Source organism: Elephas maximus, chromosome 1 (genome assembly GCF_024166365.1).
Source record: "Elephas maximus indicus isolate mEleMax1 chromosome 1, mEleMax1 primary haplotype, whole genome shotgun sequence".
Taxonomy (NCBI): domain Eukaryota; kingdom Metazoa; phylum Chordata; class Mammalia; order Proboscidea; family Elephantidae; genus Elephas; species Elephas maximus.
The window spans coordinates 75,454,461-75,474,668 of record NC_064819.1 but is presented as its reverse complement, the minus strand read 5'-3'; the positions used below and the strand labels follow the sequence as shown (position 1 = coordinate 75,474,668).

The window sequence follows — 20,208 nt, the reverse complement described above, 5'->3', positions numbered from 1 at the left end:
CGTACTCCCACTTCCTCTCCCCCTAATGGGTCAGCCCTTCCAGTCTCTCCTTTTGTGACAATTTTGCCAGCTTCCAACTCTCTCTATCCTCCCATCCCCCCTCCAGACAGGAGATGCCAACACAGTCTCAAGTGTCTACCTGATATAATTAGCTCACTCTTCATCAGCATCTCTCTCCTACCCACTGTCCAGTCCCTTTCATGTCTGATGAGTTGTCTTCGGGAATGGTTCCTGTCCTGTGCCAACAGAAGGTTTGGGGACCATGACTGCCGGGATTCCTCTAGTCTCAGTGAGACCATTAAGTATGGCCTTTTTATGAGAACTTGGGGTGTACATCCCACTGATCTCCTGCTCCCTCAGGGGTTCTCTGTTGTGCTCCCTGTCAGGGCAGTCATCGATTGTGGCCGGGCACCAACTAGTTCTTCTGGTCTCAGAATGATGTAGGTCTCTGGTTCATGTGGCCCTTTCTGTCTCTTGGGCTCTCAGTTATCATGTGACCTTGGTGTTCTTCATTTTCCTTTGCTCCAGGTGGGATGAGACCAATTGATGCATCTTAGATGGCCGCTTGTTAGCATTTAAGACCCCAGACGCCACATTTCAAAGTGGGATGCAGAATGTTTTCATAATAGAATTACTTTTCCAATTGAGTTAGAAGTCCGCTTAAACCATGGTCCCCAAACCCCCGCCCTTGCTCCGCTGACCTTTGAAGCATTCAGTTTATCCCGGAAACTTCTTTGCTTTTGGTCCAGTCCAGTTGAGCTGACCTTCCATGTATTGAGTATTGTCCTTCCCTTCACCTAAAGTAGTTCTTATCTACTAATTAATCAGTAAAAAACCCTCTCCCACTCTCCCTCCCTCCCCACCTCGTAACCACAAAAGTATGTGTTCTTCTCAGTTTATACTCTTTCTCAAGATCTTATAATAGTGGTCTTATACAATATTTGTCCTTTTGCCTCTGACTCATTTCGCTCAGCATAATGCCTTCCAGGTTCCTCCATGTTATGAAATGTTTCACAGATTCGTCACTGTTCTTTATCGATGCGTAGTATTCCATTGTGTGAATATACCACAATTTATTTACCCATTCATCCGTTGGTGGACACCTTGGTTGCTTCCAACTTTTTGCTATTGTAAACAGAGCTGCAATAAACATGGGTGTGCATATATCTGTTTGTATGAAGGCTCTTGTATCTCTAGGGTATATTCCCAGGAGTGGGATTTCTGGGTTGTATGGTAGTTCTATTTCTAAGTGTTTAAGATAACGCCAGATAGATTTCCAAAGTGGTTGTACCATTTTACATTCCCACCAGCAGTGTATGAGAGTTCCAATCTCTCCGCAGCCTCTCCAACATTTATTATTTTGTGTTTTTTGGATTAATGCCAGCCTTGCTGGTGTGAGATGGAATCTCATCGTAGTTTTAATTTGCATTTCTCTAATGGCTAATGATCGAGAGCATTTTCTCATGTATCTGTTGGCTGAGCTTATTCTTATTGGCTCTCCTTTGTAGGTGACTTTTCATTTATCCCTTGCTGCTCTTATAATTGTCTCTTTATCTTTGGTTTTGGCAAGCTTGATTATAATATGTCTCGGTGATTTTATTTTAAGATCTACCTTATGTGGAGTTTGATGAGCATCTTGGATAGAAATCTTCACATCTTTCACAATATCAGGGAAGTTTGCTGCCGACAAATCTTCAACAGTTTTCTCTGTATTTTCTGTTATCCCTCCCTGTTCTGATACTCCAATCACTCGCAGGTTATTTCTCTTGATAGAGTCCCACATGATTCTTAAGGTTTCTTCATTTTTTAAATTCTTTTATCTGATTTTTCTTCAAGTATATTAGTGCTATGTGATTTATCTTCGAGTTCAGAAATTCTAGCTTCTAGTTGCTCAATTCAGCTCCTTTGACTTTCTACTGAGTTGTCTAATTCTATAATTTTATTGTTAATCTTCTGAATTTCTGATTTCTGTCTGTCTATGGATTTTTGCAGCTTATTAAACTTTTCATTATGTTCCTGAATAATCTTTCTAATTTCTTTAATTGTTTTATCTGTGTGTTTCTTGGCTTGTTCTTCATATTACCTAAGGTCCTTCCTGATGTCTTGAAGGGTTTTGTATATTAAACATTTGTATTGTCCTTCTGGTAATTCCAGGAATGCACCTTTATCTAGAAGATTCCTGGATTCTTTGTTTTGAGAGCCTGTTGAGGTGATTATGGTCTGTTTCTTTATGTGACTTGATGCTGACTGGAGTCTCCGAGCCATCTATAAGTTATTGTATTATTTTTTGCTTGCTGTGTTGTAGCTGCTCGCTTTGTTTTGTTTTGGTATACCCCTATGGGTTGCTTGAGTGAGCTAGCTTGATTATTTTCACCTTTGGAGCTCTGGTGTCCTGTCCCCAGCTGGCTAGAGCTGTTGTCAGGTATATCAGTCTAGGAGTCCATTCAGTTTTCTTGTATGAATTCAGCTGAGGTTTCCAGGTAGCTGATCATCAAGTGTGTGGTACAGGCTCTGTCCTACAGTCTTAGAGGGCCAGGGGTGATTGGTGTATATACCAGTACCTGATTGCAGCAGGTGGACACACTCTGAACAAGGCAGGGGGCTGAGAACCAACCCACAAGTGTCTCTGAGGAAGATGTGTCCCTGTTCCCTAGAGCATGCTAGTGCATGGGTTCTGCAGAGGGACCATGGGCACCCAAAGTTTTTGGTTGTAAGGACTGGGAGGTACCAGTTATCTTTGGACCCCTGTCGTGGGTGGCTGGGTGACCTGAGTGGAGCTACCAGTCCTTAGGTCCCTGATGTGGGTAGGTGAGGACCTTGTTTAATAGGCAAAGCAATATCAAACGTCAAAAACCCACCTCTCCACCGCACAGCTGAAATGGTTGAAGTTTGCCAACAAGGGCCTATTCTCCCGAAACAGGCCCACACAGGTCAATGCAGAAGGGAAAGGTGTTCAGGTTCCTCGGATGGTTTATGCCTGAACAGGAACCGTTTCTGTCCTGAGCTCCCCCGGTTAATGGAGCTAGCAAATTATCTTTTCCCCCCAATTACAAATTTTTCTGTTCCCCAAGGCTGGAAGGATGGCTCTAGGTGTTCACCTGGGCCTATCTTAGGCCTAGAGATTCAGCCGCTGAGGCCCGGTTGGGGGTGGGCGGGCACGGGAAAATATACGCAAGTACTTAGCTTTTGCCGAGAGCGCCCTTCTCTTCAGGTTCCGGAGGTGTGAGTGGGCTGTGTGGCTGGCTGCTTCTTCCTGAGGAAACTCCGGCCAAACACTAGGACCACCCCGCTGCCCCTGCCGATCCGGGAATGCTGCTTGAGGGCTCCTGGCGATTCAGGTCCGGTAACTCCTCTCTGCTTCTGAACAGCCTCTTCATCCCCCCGCCCCTCAGTTCATTGTCTAAGCTTGCGTTTGATGGTCAGGGCTCCCAGCTTGTCACAAATATACTCCTTTCACTTGTTTTTTGGGGTCTTTGTTCTAAGAGGTCTAGATGGAAAAAAAAAAAAAAAGTCAGAAGCCTCTGTCTATTCCGCCATCTTGGCTCCACTCTCTATGCTGAGTTTTATTTCATCTCAAAAAATCCCTTTCAATAACTGTTTCCTGAGAAAACCAGTCTTGCATATCTATGACTTAAGTCCTTACCCAAATCACTTCCTCTAACCAATATGAAGAAATGCTTAAGGTAATGCAATCCAGCTCTTCTTTAACTGGAGTCAACATTCTGAACGCATTTGTGACACTGAGAAAGGAAATAGAGACTATCAGACTTTCAGATCCTCTTTTAATCAGAGCACATTCAGGAAACAGGCTGAAAAGCTAGAACTTTCAATGTCCCTGTTGAAGCAGGTTTTTGTTTTGTTTTGTTTTTTTTCCTACTGATCTGCTGCCCACAGAGGAAGAAGAAATACTGGCAATGCTTTCTATTTATTTTGGTATAAGTTTATAAAACAAATTGCCCAGATAATGGGACATGTCTTCAATTCTACACTATATTTTCCATAGATGTAAACCAGATTTATTACTAAAAAGTGCAGCAGTAAATGAGCATTGCTTGTAATAGGCTTGTGCCAAGTCTTATGTCAAAAGGAAATAAAAATGAGACCAACCACTTTGAGTTATCAAAGCTGTCTGCTTAGTTAACTCTTTCAAACGTATTGATGTGAAACTCTAAATTCTACAAAAATGAAGTCTAATTATTTCTACTGGTGCAAATATCTGCATAATTTAGGCAACAAATGGCAATATTGAAGAGTTCTTAAAAATAAACTTAAATCCTCTAAGTGAAAAAAAAAAAAAAGAATACCTGTTTATTTGTGTGTATCCGTATTTAAAATACTCGTGTCGGGAAGCAGTGATTGAAAAGCATGGACACTTGGAATTATGTTGGGAGAATATTGTGGGGGTTTAAGAATCTTTGAAGAATTCAAAGTAACATTTTAGGAAAAGGGTTTTAGCTCTAAATGTTAACAAGTTTAAAAATAGTGAAACTGAAATTGGGAGAAAAGAAAGGAACTTCTAAAAGTATTTAAGGATTGAGGTTTATCCTCTGTTGTCTCGTCACCTCCTGAAGATAGTAGCATGAGTCTTTCTGCATCTCCGGCACCCACTGCACTGCCTGTTCCAAAATGCATCCTCCACACATTGTAGATGGAATGAGAACATACATGAAAGAGAAGAAAGAGCAAGATTCTAGAGAGGTTGTGCAGAAAGTTCCTACAGTATTTGTCAAGACATTGGGTGAAGAGATTTGAGGGAGGAGTTAAGAGCATGGGAATGGTGGACATGGAATAGACTCTGAATTCATGTCTGATGAATGCAAGACTAAATCTACACGTTTATAAGGATTTGTTAAATGAATGAATGCATGAATGAGCTGATGTGGTGAAATGTATATGCAGAGATAGTGTGCTTGTTTAAAGGAAGGCATACATTTGTTTATTTTTTAAAATTTAATAGGTCTTATTTTCAGAAGAGTTTTAAATTTACAGAAAAATAACTGGAAACTTACAAAAGCTTTCCATATACTCCGTGTCCACCCACAGTTTCTCCTATTATTTACATTTTGTATTAGTGGGGTACGTTTGTTACAACTGATGAACTAATACTGAGACATTATTATGAACTAAAGTCCGTAGTTTAAATTAGGGTTCTGTCTGTGTTGTGCGGTTCTATGGGTTTTGACAAAGGCATGTCATGTGTCTATTATTACAGTATTATGCAGAATAGTTTTATTGCCCTAAAAATCCCCTGGGCTCCACCTTTTCATCACTCCCTCCTTCCCCCGAACCTCTGTCAACCAAGGGTTTTTTGTTTTTGTTTTATGTCTCTACAGTTTTGCCCTTTCTAGAATGTCTTATAGTTTGAAGCATACAATAAGTAGTTTTATTTTTTTTTTTTAAGGCTCGCTTAATACACTTTGTAATATGCATTTCAATCTCCTTCATAACTTTTCATGGCTTGATAGCTCACTTCCTTCTATCACTGAAAAATGTTCCATTGAATAGGTTTGCCACAGTTTATCCATTCACCTATTGAAGGGAATCTTTGTTACTTCCAATTGTTGGAAATTATGAATAACTCTTCTGTAAACATTCATCGGCAGAGTTTGTGTGGACATAATTTTTCAACTCATGTACATAAATACCTAGAAGTACAATTGTTGCATCCAAGCTTTTTAAATTAAAAAAAGAAAAATCAGCTTTCCATTTCTAGTTTTGCTCCTTACACTTATGTGACCTGAAGAAAATGATTTGACTCCTCTGAGTTTACAGTGCTGAAAACATCTTTGAGACTTGAAATTTCCTGGCAGGCCTGGATGGCCTGGAGAGTGAAGTAGGGCTGTGGCACTTAGGGCTTTGCCTCTAAAAATGGACTGACAGGGTGTAATGGCAGTGCATGCACTTTGCCTGAGAGACGTAGGGGCATGTAGGTCAGCTGTTATAGATTGAAGTGTGTCCCCCAAAACTATGTGTTATAATCCTAACCTCTATAACTGTGGTTATAATCCCACTTTGGAATGGGTTGTCTTTGTCTTTGATAGTTAATGAGACAGAATTAGAGCCCTGGTGGCACAGTGGTTAAGAGCTACAGCAAGCTATGGCTGCTAATCAAAAGGTGGGCAGTTCAAATCCATCATTTGCTCCTTGGAAACCCTATGGAGCACTCCACTCTGTCCTACTGGGTTGTGTAAGGTTTGTCTTAAATCAATCTCTTTCGAGATATACAAGAAATCTCTTCAGAGATATAAAAGAGATTAAACAAGCAAGAGATGTGGGAAGAGAGGTGTCACTTGAAGATGGCCCAGTAGCAAAAGTCAGAAGGGACAGGACCTTCCTTCAGAGCCAATAGATGGAGAGAGACCCTAGAGCTGGTGGTGCTCTGAATTCAGACTTCTAGCCTCATAAACTGTGAGAAAATAAATTTCTGTTTGTTACAGCCATCCACTTGTGGTACTTCGGTTACAGTAGCACTACTTAAGTAACACACAGGGCTTCTCTCCACTTTCCGCCTTCCTTTCCCTTACGTGTAGTAGAGATCTCTGCTCTCCGGATGAGAACCACAGAGCTTCTCACCTGTGACAGCAGGTTCAAATCTTGCTAACAATTGGCAATAGGTCTTTTTGCTTTTTCTTTATAGGCACATAGAGAATGCGGCTGACAATGACTCGATCAAAATTCCAAGTTAGGGGCTGAAAAAAGTGGAGGAAACCAGGAAGAAGCAGTGAGGAAGGAATCCTGAGCAGCCTGGGATCCTCGGAGAGGGAGAAATTCACCAGGCTATGCTGGGCATTTTGCGTGGAGGACGAATGGTACATCTCAGAAGGTAGGAGCTTGAACATCACCCCTATTCTCCATACTGAGAGAAGCCAATTTCAATGGTGAAGAGAAGGGATCTCTGCTAAGTGAGACAGATTTATGTGGAGATTTAGTCCAGCCAATAAGGAAGACCAATGCCTGGCAGGTAAAAGGGCCAGATGCAGGGGAGAATGCACAGGGCAGCACATGAAAAAGGATTTTAGAAAACTAAAGAGTCAGGGAAAGTAAGGCTGTGAAACAAAACAAAATTCACGTACAAAATTCTGGCAGGCAGAGTGAGAACAGTGGGCACTGTGGCAGTTAACTGCGGCTATGACTATGCACTCCAATCCGGCCATTGTGCCTGTATCTTTTTAAATGAATGGCAGTCCAGAGCAAAATCCTCCATGTTGTTGCTGTTGTTTGCCAGGGAGTTCTAGCAACCCCATATAACAGAGTAGAACTGCCCCATAGGGATTACTATGCTGTAATCTCTATGGGAACAGATCCCTATGTCTTTTTTCTGGTGGGTTAAAACCTCCAACCTTTTGGTTAGCAGCACAGTACTTAACTATTGCGCCACTACCAGAAACAAAAACAATTCTAAAACCCATTGCCCTCAAGTTGTTTTTGGCTTCTGGTCACCCTATAATACAGGGTAGAACCCAATAAGACAGCGAAGAACTGCTCAACAGAGTTTCTAAGGGAGATGCTGGTAGATTAGAACCATGGACCTTTTGGTTAACGAAGGAACTCTCAACCATGGTGCCATCAGCACGTCAAAGAGATACAGGGTCCATGAGGGTCGGGCCAGCAACCTTCGCTCCAAAGAGAAAATAAACCTCACAGAGATTAAATCCACAAGCTCGTTTTTACTAGCACCATGCTCTAACCACATTAGCCTTCAGCCTAAGCTCCAGATACCAAGGATCCAAGATGAGACTCTAGCAACAAGGGTCCTCTGGAAATGGAATGCATCCTCAGGAACTCAAGACTTGTTAAGCCTGTGATGTACAGTTTCAAAGACTGAGAAAAAGAAATTTATTATACTTCGGTATGCTTCGGAGCTGGGCTCTTCCACTGAATCCTCATCTGCCTGCCAACAGAGACCCCAGCCCCAGATGTCAGACTCCAAACTCTTCTACTCTTGTTTCAGACCTGGCACCCTTGGCTCTCTCATCTCTCAGGCTACAATTCAAATGTCAGTTTCTCATAGGGCCCTCCCCTGACCTCACCAGCTAAATCAATACCCTACCTGTCTCTCTCTTCATCGTCTTTATAAAATCCTGTATGGGAACGCATATTGAATTATTGTTTCTCCCCTACAGCAAGTTTCTTATAAAATTCATAGTCTAGATCCTCTCAGTTTATCCCCAGTGGCTCGGGTTAGAATGATGCTCTTTGTGGCTACTGGCTGTTCAGAAATTGGTGACATGGAGGGGAAACACTTTCCTCTGTGTTGTGCTCCTTCATGGAGTAAATTCAGGAAGAAATAATTACTATGCTAAGGAAAGGTGGCAAGCTGTGAGGCTCTCTGGTTTTCTGGAATGGACAAGATAACTTGCCACAGCTGGAAGCAAGATTAAGCCACTCATGAAATTTTAGTGGAGTTCATTCTCAGCTTTGAAGTCAGGAAGTAGGTGATTTTGAGCTCTTACTGGTTTAAAACAAAGGGAATTGTCATAACTAATATGTAAAAAGAGAAGTAGTCAATTATTTACAGTGGCATTCCATGATTGTATAGTACTTATTACTCTATCTTGCATTAGCATACTCACTTTGAATTCAAGCCATCTCACTCTAGAAATTTCTGTTCTCCCACCCACGCCACCCTATCCATCCCTCTTGGACACTGATTGTAAGGTTGAACAGGAAGTTAGGCCTTGTTCTATTCAGAAGAGATATAAAGAAAACCTTCTTCTGTTCCTTTTTCCTGGGCACCAACTGTCAACCAAGTCAAGAGTGGGAAAGAAGGCAAGAGTCTCCTCAATATTTTATCCTTCAGTCTCCTTCCCACAGCTCTTTCCACCTCCACTCAAGACAATGCCCACAATTACATTTTTAAGGATGAGGAGACGTTCAGCTGCCTTACTGAAGGGTGTTTCAGGAGTGTGCAAGTTCTTAAGAAAAATGAAACAATAAGTAATGAAGGTGAATTAGCAATGGCATTGTTTGTCCAGAGGGTGCATGGGGATTTTCCAGGAATAAAGCTGGAAGACAAGCCAGCTGTTCTCATGAAGGACTGTGAGGGTCATGATAAAGCGTTTGATACTCTCTGTATCCAAAAGTTTGTTCTTCAGTGATTTTAGGTTGTACTATAACTAAACTGGATTTCCAGACGATTCCAACAGGGGAAAGAGTTGAGAGTTGAGTGCAAAGGCCAGGAGAAGGATCAGGCTATTATCGTAATAATTCAGGCAGAGATGCTGAACATCTTTAATGGAGAAGGACAGTGGAGACGAACTCCTTCAATCATTTAACAAATCCTCATTTGGGGGCATACTGTATACACCTATGCCCTGGGCACTGAGTGCCTCCCTGGTCATTCAGCTCCTGAGTGGTCACTAAAAAAAATAGCGTTAATCCTATGGCCATGGGTGGCAGGCACTTTGCAAAGATGATCTCATGTTGAGTTATGTGAGAAGTCTTAAGGAACTGCTGCTTCTGTACAAGGAGAAATAGCATTCCATCAAGCAGCACAGCACACAAAAGAGGACTTGAGTCTTACTTTTGATGCTGAATTTAACCATCTTGTCTGGCAGGGCTATCACTGGAGCAGCCAGAGGGGTTGTCTCTCAATCTGATGAAGATCCTAAAGTGAAGATTCAAGGTGAGTTTAGTTTTCTTGGCACAAATTGCCAATAGACTTACTGTTTCCAGAAGAAAAGAAAGCTGAACCAACAGAGACATTAAGAAAACATCTACTTTCACAATCCCTTTTTACAGATAGTGGGTTTGGAGTGGCAACCAGAAGTTGGTGTAAATTTCTGGAGAATTGAAATACTCCCCTTTTGATAAATGAGTGAGTTCAAACTAGGAATTGCACAAGGATCTGGGGGCTGAAGGGCTAAATGTTTTTTTGGTTGGTTTGTTTGTTTGTTGCTTGACAGTCTAGGAGAAGAAGAAGAAATTTTCTCTTCAGTCAATGCCTGTGAGGGGAGCCCAGGCCCACGGAATCAGATAAAGCAGGAAATAGGAATAGACACAGGCCAGGCAGTAGGTTGCATTTCAGCTAAGGTGATAACCTGTTGACCTTTTGATTAGCCAAGCAGAGCTTCAACCACTGTGGCACCTGGGCTCCTGCAGGACACAACAAACCAAAAACCCTGTTCCCTTTGACCTCATCCTGACTCATACTGACACTATATAGAACAGAGTAGAAGTTTGTTCTACAAGGTTTTCAAGAGCAGCTGGTGGAGTCTAAATGCCTTGCTTTTGGTTAGCAGTCTGAGCTCTTAACCACTGCACCACCAGGGCTCTGCAGGACGCCCAGTGGCCATTAATAGTGACTGTCAGAGGCGGGGTAAACAGAAAGGCGGTGAGAAAGAGTGAGAACTGTACCTGTCCTTCCGGCCCAGCAGTGTATAACCTCTTCCAAAATTTCAAAGGAAAACTTTGAGCTTCATACTCCCACAGGACCACCACATGGCCTACTGAATTCCTTAAAGCATGGCCGGGCTGGGAGGAGGGGCAGATGAAAGGACCAACTCTGGCTCTCGGGGGCCAAGTATCCCTCTTTTCCGAAGTCACTCGATTCTTTCTGCAGCCTCTCAGCGACCTGCTCCGTTCCCCAGGATAGAAAAACTCCTCTATTCATGGAGCCAGGACTCTGGCCCTGCTCCTCCCCTGGGTGTGCCTGTGAGCCGCAGGAGGCATTTTCCTGCTGGAGAAGGAGGGATCTGGGCAGCGACCGCCCTCAAGTCACCTCCTCTGGGTGCCCGGGAGCTTAGGGTGGACATCAGCGCAGCGGGGGATTGACTATCTGTGGATATAAGTGTGGAAAGTCTCCCTAAACTTTTGCTGCTCCCTCTTCCTGGTTGATCTTCCCTCCTGCCCCCCATCCCCCCCAACGCACACACCAGTCACTCGATAGAAATGGGATCAAGATCATACCGGTTTCTGGGTGATGAAGTCGCGGCTCACCCCCTGCTTCTCCTACTTCAAGGTTATTTTCACACGGTCTAGCGTCGGTTCAAACCCCACCCCCCACCTCCTGTGCGCCTCAGGGGAGAAAGATGTGGCAACCTGCTTCCTAAAGTTTACAGCCTTAGAAACCCTATGGGGAAGTTCTGCTCTATCCTTTAGGTTCGCTGAGTCAGAACTAACTGCACCGCAACGGGTGGTGCTCTTTGCCCTTGGGGTTTGAGCTTCTGTCTTTTTTGCTATGTAGCTGTACCTCGTTTTGGGGTGAACTTGGACAGTTGAATTTAGAAGGCAATGGCACACAATTTGCGGAGGATTCCGTGTTAAATCTCAGGAAAGAGAGTTAAAACAAAGAGCCAAGAATTCACAAAATGGGAGACTTTTTCATGCAAAATGGGCTGGTAAAGAAGGTACTATTTTTGTGGATTTGTGCCAGATTCAAATTTTGTTCCTGTAAATCTTATTTAGCCTTCCTCACTTTTCTCTAACCTGTCTCTCCAGGTATGTGGTGATAGAAGGAGATTCTTATTTCATTCCTTGTAAATCCTTACCAGCCTCCCTTGCTGCTCCTGACCCTTCTCCTGAGGAGTGGTAACTACAGGAAGTCCCAACAACTAGGAGGGCCTCCTCGTTAAAAAAGCGGTTTCTGAATTTTTTTTTTTTAAAATGCATGTGTATCATATGTAACACTTCGGAAAACCTGCTTTCCCCGCAAAACAAGAAGGTAAAATCTCAGACTAGCCAGAGGTAGGACCCGGAATCTTCTGATCTTTAGTAAGATGCCTTATCCATTTCTCCAGGGCTTTGAAGGGCAGTGTCTTTAGCAGCATTGTTACTTAAATTTCTTGAGTTTTGTACTTTTCTATCATCTATTTCAGGCTGTGACTGATGTCCACTTGGCCTCCCTCCCACTATTTGCTCCCAGGCTTCCTAGCTAAGTTGTTGAGTGCCTTAGAGTGGCTCCAACTCACAGAGACCCTGTAGGACAGAGTAGAACTGCCCCATAGGGGCTCCTCCGCTGCAATCTCTAAGGGAGCAAATTGCCAGGTCTTTTCTCCAGGAGTTGCTGGTGGGTTTGAGCCTAACAAATGACCTTTCCTTTCGATTAACAGTGCAGTGTAAGAGAAGGTAAAAATCCGTGGCCTAACTTTGAGCCTCATTAATTCAATTTACTTCTGACCTCAGGTCCTTAGCCTCATGGTGAGGGCCCTGGAAACAGCAGATAATGAAGAAAGATTTTAGGTTCAGCTGTCCTAGGAAGGAAAACAAACAAAAATAAGAGTAAACCAAAAACCAGCTATCAGGGACTAATGTGAACAAAATGGAAAACCTGAAAGGCTCACAAACTGAATGAGCTATTAATTCTTTCTCCAGTATGGGTTGTGTTCCTTCCTGTACTCTCAGGGCCCAGGCACACACCTCAATTGTAGTATTTATCACCCTGTGTTGTAAACAACTGCTTATTCAATTGTCTTCCCCACTAGATTGTAAATTCCTTGAGGACAGCACCCTCAGTGTCTACCATAACTAATTTTACATTAAAATTCTATATGCGTGAGTGGTGGATTATATAAGAAAAATATATGAGGAATGAGGAAAGGGTGTAATTTGTGATCTAGGTGGTTATCACCGATCTGAGATCCCACGCTATGCCAACTCACATAAACTCACATATATAAAGGGAAAAGCAGTGAACTTCTATATACAGGAAACCAAAGAACCAAACCCATTGCCCTCAAGTTGATTTCAATTTATAGTGATCCTGCAGGACAGGGTCACTTAAAGAGTTTCCAAGCCTGTATGAAAGCAGACTGCCACTTCTTTCTCTCATTGAATGGTTGGTGGATTTGAACTGCTGACATTTGAGTTTTTCACCATCAGGATTCCTTCTATATATAGTAGCTGTATCCTAATTTCATGAATGTAGCTTTGAAGTGTGGCTGTTTAAACTCCCGGGGGCTGGATGGAGATGGGGCTGGGCTGATAGTGACAGTGGGACAGTAGGATTGGGCTAGAGTTAGTGGCTGACAGCTCTCCCAAGTAAAGAAAACACCTGGTCTGCAAGTATGAAAGAAAAAGCTTAGTGAGCCAAGTGCACAACAGACTTACATTTCTCATATTATTTACATGGTTGGATTTGAGTTTTTCACATTGCCAGTAATCTGAAGGATTTGGAACATAAGGCTTATAAAATATATTTATGAAAAGTCTAACCCAAAGACCTTTCCCCAGTAACAGGAAGCTTTTAGCAAGAGCTCTACAACAATTAAAACAACACTTGACTGGGTTAAAAAAAAGTGGATTTATATCATACACAAGAATAAATCCAGAGGGTAGGGAGGCTACATGGCTGGTTAATTCAGCAGCTCCATGATGTCATCAGGACTCAGGTTCTTTGACTCTTTGCACTCTGCCATCTTCAACACCTGAGTCTCATATTCCAGCTGGTCCCTGTGCAGTACTTCAAACTTTCACAATTTCAGACATGGTCTAGCAGGAAAACAAACCTCTGTGTTTCGTAATTTGAGGACAACCTTTTTTTTCTTCTGTAAGCTTCCCAGTCTCATTTACTACATTTATATCACATACACTTATCTAAACTTACTGCCACAAAGATGGGAACCTCTATGATTAACAACAAGAACAAAAACCTGAAGCCCATTGCCATGGAGTCAATTCCAACTCATAGCAACCCTAAAGGACAGAGAGGAACTGCCCCACAGGATTTCCAAGGAGTGCCTGGTAGATTTGAGCTGGCAACCTTTTGGTAGCAGCTGAGCTCTTAATCACTACACCACTAGGGTTTCTATGATTACCATGCTTGATCGTAATTCAGGCTCTGGATCTGAGAATGGTATCCACCACCTCCAAGCACAGGGCAGTACAGATGGGGCTATGGGAATAAAGTCATTTTTCTGTTTTCAAGGGGGCATGGTGGGTGGTGGTAGTGGCTGACTGTGGTGTAGACAAGCAGTAGTGGCTGCTATGCCCTACTCCATCTCCACATTGGAAATAAAATGTTTCGTTTTGATTTTTTTTCTGAAAATATTTTGAGACTTCCATTAATTAAACCATATGAGGCCATAACTAGATTTCCAGATCTAACCATCTGATCATTTGATCTAGAACTTTTATTTTTAATGATAGGAAAAAATGGCATCAATTCTATGTGCTAACATATTGACATGCATCAGGAGTGTATAAGCTTGGCTATTAGTAATACAACCAAGGAGCAGAGTGGCGCAGCGGAAGCGTGCTGGGCCCATAACCCAGAGGTCGATGGATCGAAACCATCCTCTGCTATTTTAGTAGAGCCCTGGTGACACAGTGGCTTAAAACCTTGGCTGCTAACCAAAAGGTTGTCACTTCCAGTTTACCAGCTTCTCCTTAGAAACCCTAGGGGGCAGTTCTACTCTGTCCTATAGGGTCACCATGAGTCAGAATGGACTTGACGGCAGCCAGTTATTAGTAATATGGTAGCATACTTGTCAGATCTTTAGGATCACTTGGTAAAATGACATTGTGGCTTCTCAAAAAGAAGTGCTGAATACTAACGTGTGCATGATGGTGTGGAGACTTGAAGCTCAACTGAAATATTTGCCTCAACCTTGTCTATAGATCAGGGCAATAGTCTTAAATTCCTACTCTGAAAATTAGTCATTTGTGCACTCAAATTTGTCTATAAAAGATCTAACTTTCAGTGGTTTCCAGGCTTATTTTTGAAGATTCCTTAATAACCACAATTTGTTCATCCCCAATATAACCATAATTTTCTGCCTTAGCTTGCATTCAATGTTCCTATCATTGTTGACATAAAAGTAACTTGACATGAAGAGAAAAGAGTAGACTTTGGGACCCAACCAGGTTAACCCTGCCTTTTGTTAGCTATGTGAATTTGGACAAACCTCTTTTCAGTCACTCCACTGAGAACTTTTCTGCAAAATGAGGATCATATTTCAGGGTCATGAGGATTAAAAGATAATGCAGGTAAAGCAACTGACAGAGTTCTAGACTGTCAATAAAAGGTAATCATCACTAATGACAATGTTCACCTCCTTCCCAACCTTCTAAAGGTTAACGTTCATAACTCAAAAACATTTATTAATCATCCATTTAGAAACACAATGTGATACCCTACAGATTCAAATTTCTTTGAGATACCCTCAAGGAATTAACATTTTAAAGAAGGTAAATATAAACTAATAGATCACAATAACAGAGAAGTGTTAACTCAGAAATAAGAAAACCTGCTAGTCTACAGAAGCATGGCAAGTCACTCTGGAGGGGAAGTCAGAGGAAGGTCTCCATAACATCACATTGGAGCTGAACCTTGGGAACTCACTTGCACCCCCCACCTCCTCCCCCCAAAAAAACCTTGCTGTTGAGTCTACTCGGAGTCATGGAAACCCTATGCGTTACAGGGTAGAACTGCTCCATAGGGCTTTCTTGGCTGTTATCTTTACAGAAGCAAATCATCAGGGCTTTTCTTCTGTGGCACTGCTGGTTGAGTTGGAAACACCAACTTTTCATTTGAGCTTGACCTTGCGGAACAGAGAATAAAGGGCCACGGATTCAGCATGTGGAAATAAATATATCAATTCTATGAGATTACGTTACTATCAGTGTTGTCCCTTGAATAAACATATTTCAATCCCTCCTATTTTCTCCCTAACCTATCTGTATAAAGCTGTACATGTTTTTCATTTGGCTTGTCTACCACTCTCCTGGCCTATTAGTTGTACTATATGTATGGTGGACATCTCTGTCAACCTCATAACTGCCAAATAAGTATCACATTTTCCCAAAACAAGGCTTTTTCTACCTGACTCTTTAACATTGATTGCCTTTTCCTAAAAATTATTATCATTTTATCCCTGGGAGAGTCTCCATTTCTCCCCAGGCACACACACCCATACCCCCACCCCCGCAAGGACCCCGTGGTGGGTCCTCGTGGGCCTGCACAGACCATTTTTCCTGAGGGCCTGGACTTACTGGCGTTTCCCTCCCCCATCCCGGAGGCCCTGGGACTTTTCACAAACCTTCCTCTTCCCCCGTCCCCTCAGAAAGGAGCCTGAGAGGGTTCAGCTCTTGCCCCTCAGATGAAGGCCAGGAGGTCCAGGGCCTTGTTCTCCTGGCCCGAGAGGGGATCAGGTCTGCCCCCGACTCCTGAAGGTCCGCCCTGGGGGTGGCCGCCGGGGCACGGGCTATATTTGTCAGAACTCGGATCTACTCTCGCTGGTCGATCCACTCTGGCTCTCAAGTGCCCACCAAATAAGAGATGAGCCACATGGGTGATCCCAGTATCCGGACCTGCACCCACCAGCGATCCCGCTGGGTGTCACTTCCTCTTTGGTGGAATGCGGACAGGACACCTGATCCAACCTGTCCTAGATTTCCAGGCAGGACTGGCTTAAGGGGCTGCAGTGACCCCTGGGCCTCTGTTGATTGTTTCTTTTCTTTTTAATTGTGGTGAAAATTTACACAACAGGACATACAAGGATTCAACATTTCTACATGTGTAATTCAGGGATATTGATTATGTTCTTCAAGTTCTGTAACTATTTTCACTATCCTTTTCTAAAATATCCCACCACCATTAACATGAACTCAGTGTCCCCTGAGCAAAAACTCCCCCCTTCCAGTTCTCTCCCATCCTTGGAACTAATAATCTTTGGTTTCTATTTAACTGAAAAGAAAAAAGCTTTAAACAAAAAGCTTAACATGCTAAATACATTCCTTGGTGATGTCAAGTGAAGTAAAAATTTTCATATGCTCTGAAGCCTCAGCATTCCCGTGATCATCTATATCTTTAAACCACATCCTTCCCACCCTACCCCTCCACCCCGCTTAGTCTTCTACTCTCAAAGTAAGCAGCTTACCTTTTCTCTTGTTTTTTTTCTTTTAACCCTTTCTTCTCCACTTTCCAAGAGTATTCCCTTTCAACTTTCATCTTTTGATTACACTCTGTTTTCTGTAGGCCTTTTTCACTCAGAGGCTCTTCCTAGCTGTCTGCTCAAATTAGAACTTTATGATCTCTTCTTGTCTACCCATTGGCAAGGGCATTTAATAACATCATAATTATGTCAACCCAGCACCACAACAGGAACATGGGATCTACCCTGCTGCCTCTGTCATTTAAAAAACCTGCCATCCCCCATAGTCTCCACCCACCAAAGCCTTTGTTTCCCTGGGAACATGTATGCCTCCAAAGCTATGGCTGTGCCCTTAGCTCTAACTTGTAATGGAAAAGTACTGCATTACTGTATCAAACCGAAAGACACCTGAGCAAGAATATGGGATAATCAGGGTAACAACTGAGAAGATGTGAATGGAAACTGGTTTTGTGTTGAGGGTACGATGGAACATACTACACCTTCAACACTCTTCTCTCAATGGTACTGATATATGTAATTCTTTTTGACCCGAATTTCTGCTTAGCTCAGTGGGCAGCACATCTATCTCATAATGTGAAGGTCATGAGCCTCAGAGACAACAGTCTATTTTCTTGCTCTACAAGGTTTTTTTTTTTTTTTTCTCCTCACACATGTTTGTCAGTTTGTTGTACTGTGGGGGCTTGTGTGTCGCTTTGATGCTGGAAGCTATGCCACTGGTATTCAGATATCAGCAGGGTCACCCATGGAGGACAGATCTCAGCTGAGCTTCTAGACTAAGACTAGGAAGAAGGACCCGGCCGTCTACTTCTGAAAAGAATTAGCCAGTGAAAATCTTATGAATAGCAGCAGAACATTGTCTCATATTGTGCCGGAAGATGAGCCCCCCAGTTGGAAGGCACTCAAAAGACAACTGGGGAAGAGATTCCTCCTCAAAGTAGCGTTGACCTTAATGACATGGATGGAGTAAAGCTTTCAGGACCTTCGCTTGCTGATGTGGCATGAATCAAAATGAGAAGAAACAGGTGCAAACATCCATTATATTCACAACCTGGAATGTACAAAGTATGAGTCTAGGAAAATTGGAAATCTTCAAAAATGAAATGGAATGCATAAACATAGATATCCTAGGCATTAGTGAGCTGAAATGGACTGGTACTGGCCATTTTGAATTTGAGAATCATATAGTGTACTATGCTAGGAATGACAACTTGAAGATGAATGGTGTCGCATTCATCCTCAAAAAGAACATCTCAAGGCCTACCTTGAAGAAGAACACTGTCAGTGACAGGACAATATCCATACACCTACAGGAAGACCAGTTAATGCGACTATTATTCAAATTTAGGCACCAACCACTAAGGCTAAAGATGAAGCGATTGAATATTTTTATCAACTTCTGAAGTCTGAAATTGATTGAATATGCAATCAGGATGCATTGATAATTACTGGTGATGAGAATGGGAAAGTTGGAAACAAAGAAGAAGGATCGGTAATTGGAAAACATGGCCTTGGTGATAGAAACAATGCTGGAGATACAATGATAGAATTTTTCAAGACCAGCAACTTCTTCATTGGAAATACCTTTTTCACCATCTTAAACAGCAACTATATACATGGACCTCACCAAATGGAACATACAGGAATCAAATCAACTACGTCTGTGGAAAGAGAGGATGGAAAAGCTCAATATCATCAGTCAGAACAAGTCCAGGGGCCGACTGTGGAACAGACCATCCATTGCTCATATGCAAGTTCAAGCTGAAACTGAAGAATATCAAAGTAAATCCACAAAAGCCAAAATACGACCTTAAGCATATCCTGCCTGAATTCATAGATCATCTCAAGAATAGATTTGACATGTTGAACACTAATGGTCTAAGATCAGATAAGTTGTGGAATGACATCAAGGACATCATACCTGAAGAAAGCAAGAGGTCATTGAAAAGACAGGAAAGAAAGAAAAGACCAAGATGGATGTCGGAGAAGACTCTGAAACATGCTCTCGTTCATTAAGCAGCTAAATCAAAAGGAAGAAAAGGTGAAGTAAACAGACCGAATGGAAGGTTTCAATCGGTGACTGGAGAAGACAAAGTAAGTATTGTAATGACATGTGTAAAGAGCTGGAGATAGAAAATGAAAAGGGAAAAACACACTTGGCCTTTCTCAAGCTGAAAGAACTGAAGAAAATATTCAAGCCTCAATATGCAATAGTTAAGAATTCTATGGGGAAAATAGTAAAAGACACAGGAACCATCAAAGAAGATGGAAGGAATATGCAGAGTCATTTTACCCAAAGGAATTAGTTGACGTTCAACCATTTCAAGAAGTAGCACATTACCAGGAACCAATGGCACTGAAGGAAGAAGTCCAAGTTACGCTGAAAGCTTTGGTGAAATACAAGGCTCCAGGAATTGACGGAATATCAATTGAGATGTTTCAACAAATGGATACAGTGCTGGAAGTGCTCACTTGCCTGTGCCAAGAAATATGGAAGATGGTTTGTTGGCCAACCGATGGAAGAGATCCATATTTATGCCTATTCCCAAGAAAGGTGATCCAACCGAATGTGGAAATTATTGAACAATATCATTAATATCATAATAAAAAAAAATCATATGCAAGCAAAATTTTGCTGACGATCATTCAAAAGTGGCTACAGCAGTATATCGACAGGGAATGGCCAGAAATTCAGGCTGGATTCAGAAGAGGACATGGAACCAGGGATATCATTGCTCATGTCAGATGGATCCTGGGTGAAAGCAGAGAATACCAGAAGGATGTTTACCTATGCTTTATTGACTATGAAGGGGCATTCGACTGTGTGGACCATAACAAATTATGGATAATATGGCAAAAATTGGAATCCCAGAACACTTAATTGTGCTCATGAGGAACTTGTACATAAATCAAGAGGCAGTTGTTTGGACAGAACAAGGAGATACTGAGTGGTTTAAAGTCAGGAAAGGTGTACTTCTGGGCTGTATCCTTTCAGTGTACCTATTCAATCTCTATGTTGAGCAAATAATCAGAGAAGCTGGACTACAGGAAAAGAATGGGGCATCAGGATTGGAGGAAGACTGATTAAGAACCTGTGCTATGCAGATGACACAACTTAGCTTGCTGAAAGTCAAGAAGACTTGAAGCCCATACTAATAAAGATCAAAGACCACAGCCTTCAGTGTGGATTACACCTCAACATAGAGAAAACAAAAATCCTCACAACTGGACCAATGAGCAACATTATGATAAATGGAGAAAAGATTGAAGTTGTCAAGGATTTCATTTTACTTGGATCCATAATCAACACCCATGGAAGCAGCAGTCAAGAAATCAAAAGACATGTTGTATCCAGCAAACCTCCTGCAAAGGACCTCTT

General features: G+C 42.3%; 1 non-coding gene across 1 annotated transcript; it reads left to right on the top strand.

Annotated features, from left to right (window-relative positions):
• Nucleotides 1-14,169: 14,169 nt before the first annotated feature.
• Nucleotides 14,170-14,241, top strand: TRNAM-CAU (transfer RNA methionine (anticodon CAU)). Its single transcript has one exon. It is a non-coding gene; the product is annotated as a tRNA-Met (tRNA).
• The last annotated feature ends 5,967 nt before the right edge of the window (nt 14,242-20,208 follow it).